The sequence below is a fragment of the Ixodes scapularis genome, unplaced genomic scaffold (genome assembly GCF_016920785.2).
Source record: "Ixodes scapularis isolate PalLabHiFi unplaced genomic scaffold, ASM1692078v2 PGA_scaffold5__190_contigs__length_132052651, whole genome shotgun sequence".
Classification (NCBI taxonomy): Eukaryota; Metazoa; Arthropoda; class Arachnida; order Ixodida; family Ixodidae; genus Ixodes; species Ixodes scapularis.
This window is the reverse complement of record NW_024609880.1, coordinates 40,983,854-40,991,805: the sequence shown is the minus strand read 5'-3', so window position 1 is coordinate 40,991,805 and position 7,952 is coordinate 40,983,854. Positions and strand designations below refer to the sequence as shown.

Genomic DNA, 7,952 nt, shown 5'->3' with positions numbered 1-7,952 from the left:
ATAATGTTTTAATCGTTTGGGTTTCCTTAGCGTCGTCATAAAATAAAAACAAAGTAACCACGAACCACGTTTATAAGCCCTGAGGTGCACTAAAGTTTCTACGCATATAAAAGGCGCAACGTCGGCGGTTCGTAAACCCGGATGATAATCTTTTCGTCCGCGTTTTCAGGAGCCAACGTTGCCCCTGCCGCCCAAGTGAAACCTTTAGCGCGCTTCGGCGCTTCTCACGTTATTCAAATCCATTAAAATTGACTGATTTAGTGTTTTATATGACACTCACCAAGTTCACAATTAGTATCGATTGTTTAGTAACGCAAATCGAAAGGTGAATTCAGAAGTGTAGTTAAATATTTGACTTACTGTGACGATTTGACACTTATAATATGTCCCTCTATCAATATAACAATCAGCGGCAGTAATCGCATTAATCTGCAATTCACGGCTTTTCTGAAATAAATCTGTTCGAGTTAAAAATCATGCACCTTGCATACCTAAGTTAATGAGTCCTCACTAAGATCTTTCTAATTTGAAAATTTGTAATTTTTAGTGCCCTGTAAATTTGTGAATTAAGTAACAAACATTTACCAATATTATAACTATAGCTTATTCGTTAAGAGTATTGAATACAATAAAGTTGCAAGGGCCTGAAGTACTGTCCGCCAGAACACCTTTTTCCCGTCAGTACGTAATGTGCTAAGTATCATAATTATCCGTTAACATAATAACTATATCCCTAGACGGTCAACCGCTAGTACCCGTTTAAGCTATGACAAGGTGTTCCTTTGTACCCGAAAAGCTATGTTGTTTCATTTTTATGGCGCGTTTCATTTAGGCATGTCGTCATTTCTGCGTAGTTATTTCCACACTCCGACTCCGTTTTTCTGGTAAGGAGGTTCTGCCTTACGAACAAAGAAAATTTTCTTTTGTAACTTATGTTTTAAGGTGTGTTTGGCATAACTAAATATGTGTAATTTTATTTGTAAAATATTTATATTTATGATGCTTGTGTTCATGCATCGGGGGGGGGGGGGGGGGGGGGGGTTCAGTGGCAGGCAATGTCTTGTTTGTTTTTCGCCCAATAGAATGTTGTTGCATATATGAATTGATATTATTTTAGTAGGTAATTTCTTTTAATATTTGTTTTGATATGCTAATATTACCAAAAGTACGCCTTACGTGGGTATTTTATAACTGTTACATGTTTAGACGGAGATGTTGCAAGTTATCCTGCCTGAGAAAAAAAAATCAGGTCAAATCAAAAACAAAACTAAAATGAAAATGGCATAAAAACAAGGTAAAGTCTAGAAAACAATTGAGGCAAATTCAGGCAGGCAAATCACTACCTCTCATTCGGTCAAGGACAACAAAACTTTAAGAATAACGAAGAAAAAAACAAATACTAACTCAAAAGTGTAAAGTCCGGCGTCGACATTATTTAGTTCACTCTATATTAACTATTCAGTGAAGCTGTAAAAAAAAAAAAAAAAAAAAAAACAGCACACAATTTTCTAATAGCCAAGACTTATCTATTTTGTGTAAATTCACGAAACGCTATGAAAAGGGAATTTACTATAAATGTAGCGTCATATAAGGTTATGGGGAACTATTCAGGCAAGTCTAAATAGTCATCTTTTGAAATAACGTGTGCAATTAAAAGAATTTCTAAGTTATGAACATAAAAATTACTACCAAATGCGCCCGCAGTTTTTATATACAAAACAGTAACTCCTTCATTGTGTTTTGCTTCACAGCAATCCTGGACTGTGGTCGCATGGGGATGTCAACTGATCTTCTAAACTCCGCCGACGTTAAACCTCTATTCAAATAAATCGAAATCAAAACTGTTTTCCTCGGAAAGAAGCTCAGTTTCGTGGTCAACAGCGCGGAGATCCGGCAGAAGTCCACGCCCCTGAGCTTGATCAGCGACGCCACATCTGACGACGTAATCGCTACGAACCTAAGAGTGAGTCTCAGGAAAAATAATAATTTCATCCACTGCAGCTGCTTTTAATGAGTTGTTAACCTTATAGTTAGAATAAACGACCGTGATCCAGAATACACCTTGGAACAGACATCCGATTTAATAGGAGAGCGAAGTATCAGTCAGGTGGGCCATTTAAACGGAAACCTGATTTCAAAAGAAAAAGTATATGAATCCTGTAGGATTCATATACCTGCGAAAGAGTAATGGCAAATAAATCGGGCAAGCGCAACCCACAATGTTTTTGTTTAATTAAGTGATTAAATGCAGGCATAACTCAAAGAGCCGCGACAGGTCATGTGTCAATTTTCCTGATAAATGTGGCGGGAAAACAGAATTTCTGTGCTGGTCAGATGACATCAAGCCTTGTGACATCATTTCGCCCGCTAAATTATGCGGGGAAACTGAACTGGTGTGGGAGACAGATGACATCAAGTCATACAACGTCAATTTTCCCGCTCAATTAGGTGGGGAATTCGAATTGGTGTTGAAATCATGTGAAGCCAATTTTCTCGCTAAACCTGGTGTAAAAACTGGATTTCGGTATGGGCAACGCGACATCATCGGGCCTAATTTGCCCGCTAGATTTTGCGGTGAAATCGAATTTGTGAATAAATCAGGTGATATGAAGTCATGTGACGTCATTTGCCTCACTCAATTTAGCGAGGACACCATATCAGTGTTGAGGTTACATGACGTCCATTTCTCCGCTAAATCTTGCGGGGAACTGATTCAAGTCATGTGACGTTATTTTCCTCAATAAATTTAGCGGGAAATATAAACGCGCAGAGTCAGGCATCAAATTGCATTCAAATCTTCTCCTCAAGAGCGCAAGAGGAGGAAGGAGGGGCACTGAGGGGAAGGTATACCCCTCCTCCCTCCTCCTCACCTCCTCACGACGCTGGTTCTCCCTCCGAGCGGCGTGGGAGTAACCGTGAGGTCACATGATTCTCGTGACCTCGTGGGGGTCACGTGACTTTACGACATCAGGTGATCTCATGGGGGTCATGTGACGTCACGAGGGTCAGGTCACCTCAGGGGGGCACGCTATCCCCCTCGAGGGGTGTCACGTGTCCCCCCTGACCCCCCCCCCCCCCCCCGAGGGCTGTCGCGTGGCCCCCTGACCCCCCCCCCCACCCGAGGGTTATCAGATGGCCTCCTGACCCCCATGATGGGGGTCACGTGACCCCGCGCGAACGTTTCGGCACGGTGCCGAAAGGTCGCCGCGGTCACGCCGACGACGACGGCGACGGCAACGCCGCTCAAGCCGGAAACGGGCGCCTAAGAGCTGTGCTCTAAGGACTTGAAACTCGTTTTGGTCATCTGTGACTGTCTGTTCAAGGGAGACTACGTTACTCCATGGTCACGTGATGTGGCCACGTTCACGTCACGTTAGGTCCGTTATTTGTGCCGGACGTAAGTACGCTAAACATGGTGGCCCGCGTCTGCCATGTTTTGCGGCCGACGCCACTTTCGCATGGTTTGTTTGTGTACCATCTATGTCTGCCATATTATACTTAGTGTGGTTTATATTACACTGAATGCTAAGTTTATTATAGTTTATGAAAATATGATGTAGTGTTTAGTAATGTATTTCGCCGGAGTGAGTTTGGTCATGCATTTTGAAGTCTTTCACAAGTCAGGTAGTGAATGGCGCATTTTTTTCTGCGCATATATTCACCTGGCGAGAAACACATTGGCTATGTCCAGGCTTCTACGTATACGAATGCAATTGCAGGCCACGTTCCTCGTTACACGGGAAGCAGTCAAGTCCATGGGGGCTCAAAACGGGAGCGAGGGCGCCATTGTGAACAGCGCGAGCATCTTCGGCAGGGGTGGATTTTCCGCTTACGCGGCCTTAAAGGGCGCAGTTCGGGCCTTCACTAAGTCTCTGGCTTTGGAGCTGTCGACCAAGGGAATACAGGTTAACGCGATCTTGCCCGGGCTCACCGATTCCTTTAGGGTTTGTCAGTCACCATCAGAAGTTGTACAAAACCAGGTTGTGAACATCAATCCCACGCTGTATACCTCGAAGCCGGAAGAAATATCTGAAAAGATTGCGTTGATTTTGAGCCCCTAGAGCAGTAATATAACCAGGGCGTGCATTGATGTTAAGGGAGAAATTAACATCTAAGTTATTAATAGAACGTTGTGCCTTCAGAGCTTGTCAAATTACTAGAATGATGACTACAGAGGTTGCTCTGAGTATGGATTTTAAATTGTAGCGTACTGAACATAGAACAGAATGTAATACCTTATGTAACGTCGCTACATATTAGCCAATAAGGAGTTGGCGGTGAAAGGAAGAACACAACACTCTAGCTGAGGGTTATGCCCTGGACAGCCGCGCTAAGGTGTGCGGAACTAAAAATATCACCTAACGAAAAAAAAAAAACGCGACGATGAGGTAATGTTAAAAAATCAGAGCTCCAGAACGTCAGAGTCAGGAGAAAGACCTTCAAAACACATTGTTAGTGAAACAACACACCCATAAAAAGAAAAACATCTATGCATATTGTGTGGCGTTAAAAGAAGGACTAGGATGATCCAGTAGGTAACTTCTTCAGACTTATGCCCAGGGATGGGCAAAAAACAAGCAAATATGTATCGAAATACAAATACAAAATACTTCGTCAAAAATGTATTTAATTACAAATCTAATAACATTTCCAAAAAAGCATTTAAAAACCAGATACAAAGACAACCAAATGTATTTGATTTCCTCCAAATACTTTTTCAAATACATTCCTCAAAATTTGCGTCAGCGACTTCAGGGCACTTGCAACGGGTTTATGGGTATATGATTTTAATTTTGCATTGCACACTCGGGAGTTAGCGTGCGAGGCTCTAGTAACGTAAAAGAAATATAATCACACAAAAAAAGTAATCAGCTTGGGCGTAATAGGTGAAAAAGGTACAGAGCTTGAAGCAACTTTTTTTTGTCGATTACATTTTGGTATAGACCAACAAAGGACCGAGACGACCAAAACGCGCAGCACTAGCTAGAGAATTGTTTATTGTCGCAACTCGCACCAGTTACGAAAATCTGGACGACCCGCGCATTTAGAATGTTCCCGGCAAAAATATGAATGAAAATAAGGCTTGAAAGCATCACAAGTTGTCACAGGCACTTATTTAGCCAGTCTGCCTGTGAACGTAGAGTTCGTAACTATTCTTGCCCTGGACTAGCACCGTAATCACAAAGTCACTAAACGCTTGTGCTTGATTGAGAGACACTGCATTCAGTGCAGAACGTAGTTTCTTTCCTGCTCTGGACAGTGCCTTTAAAATAAAGCCGGAGGAGGTAAACAAAAAAGCCCGATGGCCGAATAAACGATGGAGACTATATCTTACAACCACATGCACAAAAACAAGATGTAGTTTCGGCCACAAAATTGTATTTAATTGCAATTGTATTCGAAATACCCACGTTTTAGTATTTAAATACACACGTCAAATACATTACCTAATTTGTAATTAAATACGAAGGCAAAATACAGAAAGTATTTGAAATACGTATTTCAAATACTTGTGTTTGAAATACTGCCCATCCCTGATTGTGCCTATCTCAAATACTCTACTCAAGATACTGCATTTCAAATACCTTCTTGAACTATCTTGGTATCGTGCAAATACTTTTAATCGAGAGTAGTTACTACTATATTTTAATTATATTTCCGAGGATCTTGTACGCATTATCTCAAATACATTTTGGCATTCCGCCAGTTTTGATTTTTTTTGGTACGCAGTGCCATGGGAGTGGCACGAGCAAACTATGAAGGCCCGTTCACACTCTTGCGACCGACTAAGACCGAGAGAGACCAGACCGATTTTTAAGCCTCTTGCGATCTCTTATTACCAGCTCCGCTGCATCGCATCCGGTCCTAAGAAGTCTCAAAAGGCTTAAAAACCGGTCTCGTCTCACTCGGTCGTACTCGGTTGCAAGAATGTGAATGGGCCTTTAGATGGAATTCATGAAAACATCGCTTTTATGCTAATTGTGACTCATATTTCACAACTAAGTTCGTACAATGAAGGTTTTTCCCCTCGCCTTCCGAAAGGCGCCTATTTTTGTAGTTTCCCCCAAAAAGTCCTCAAACAAAAGTCGTGGTTTTACGGAAGTAAAGATTGCCACACTAAGGCGCAACGCAGAACGGGAACTGACCCACGATGCTGATGACGTCGTCAGCGACGTCATCGGCATCGTCATCGTCATCGTCACTCATGACGTCATCGGCATTTTCATAATCACTGATGACGTCATCAGTGACGTCACTGATGACGTCACCGGCATTCGCATCGTCATCGTCCCTGATGACGTCAGCAGTGACGTCACTGACGCCGTCATCGGCATCCGCATTGTCATGGTCCCTGATGACGTCATCAGTCATGTCCCTGATGACGTCATCGGCATCCGCATGGTCATCGTCACTGATGACGTCACTATTAATGATGACGTCATCAGTGACGTCACTGGTGACGTCATCGTCATCGTCACGTGACCTCCGAGAGGTCACGTTACCCTCGTTAGACGACGGCGCCGCCGCTCGGAGGGAGGAGTAGCAGGCAGGGTGAGGAGGAGGGAGGAAGGATACATCTTCTCCTCAGTACACTTCCCCTCCTCCTCCTCAAAAGCTGCGCTCTAATCCAGATTTACAGGGAGTTAACGGTTTTCATTTTTTTTGCTTGCATATCTGACCCCGCTCCGGCAATACGTCGAGGTTCTTTTGGTTGTTCCTTTTCTTTTTGTCGCCAGTCCGGCACTTATCGCTCTCGCGAGCACTATCTGTAAGCGAACATCGAGAAGCATAGAACAGGACTCCAAACGGCAACGAAGCGTCTCCCAACGTTGAGCGCCTTTCTGAAGGCAACCTACTTGAAGAACATAGTTACAGTTGCGCACACAGGGACAAGGACAGAGAAGAGGAACACGTAGATGACTTTGTCCCTGCGTCCTTGTCCCTGTCCTTGTCCCTGTGAGCGCAACTGTATGTTCAATAACTACCAACTCGCCCAACTGCCTACTCTACTACTTGAAGAAGGTGCGACAAGCGCGGCTCAAGCTTGAGTCAGACAGCGGGGGAAGTTTCACTTTGCTTAGATCGTTTTGCCCCTTGGTGCTAGGCAGCCCCATGGTTGTATGCCAGCCTAGCGAATACCGGCAGTTCCCTGTATAGCTGTGGACTGGCTGATCGCTGGAATTATGGCCTGGGCCAGGCGGGAAGCTCAGTGGTACCCCATGCTGGGCTCTCTATTCTATATACAGCATGAGCCAGGTTAGTGGCCGAGTGGCCAGCCAATCTTGGCTAGATGATAGAAGTTCAACCCCAGAGTTCTGGATTGCTATGAAGGAAAATACAATAAAAGAATTACTTTTTTTGTATTATAAAAGCTGCGGGCGCATTTGGCAGTAATTTTATGCTTGTAACTTAGAATTTTTTTTAATTGCACATGTTCTTTCAAAAGATGGCTATTTAGTCTTGACTGAATAGTGCCCCATGACCTTAATGACGCGACATTTATAGTAATGTTTCTTTGCATAGCGTTTTGTGACTTTAAACAAAATATATAAATCTTGGCTCTTTGACAATTGTCTGCTGTTTTTTTTCTACAACTTTACTGAATAGTTAATACAGATTGAACTAAATAATGTCAACGCAGGACTTTATAATCTTGAGTTAGTATTTGTTTTTTTCTTAAAGTTTTGCTGTCCTTGACCTAATTTGCCTCAATTGTTTTCTAGACTTTAACTTGTTTTTACGCCATTTTCATTTTACCTTTGTTTTGATTTTAACAGATTTTTTTCTCAGGCAGAATAACTTGCAACATCTCCATCTGTTTAGACATGAACCAGTTATAAAATACGCATGTCAGGCAAACTTTAGTTATTATTAGTATATCAAAACAAATATTTAAAAAAATTACCTACAAAAATATTATCAATTCATATATGCAACAATATTCTATTGCG

At 42.5% G+C, this 7,952-nt stretch overlaps 1 pseudogene; it reads left to right on the top strand.

Annotated features, from left to right (window-relative positions):
- The first annotated feature begins 1,595 nt into the window (after window positions 1-1,595).
- Window positions 1,596-4,061, top strand: LOC115321249 (annotated as a pseudogene).
- The last annotated feature ends 3,891 nt before the right edge of the window (window positions 4,062-7,952 follow it).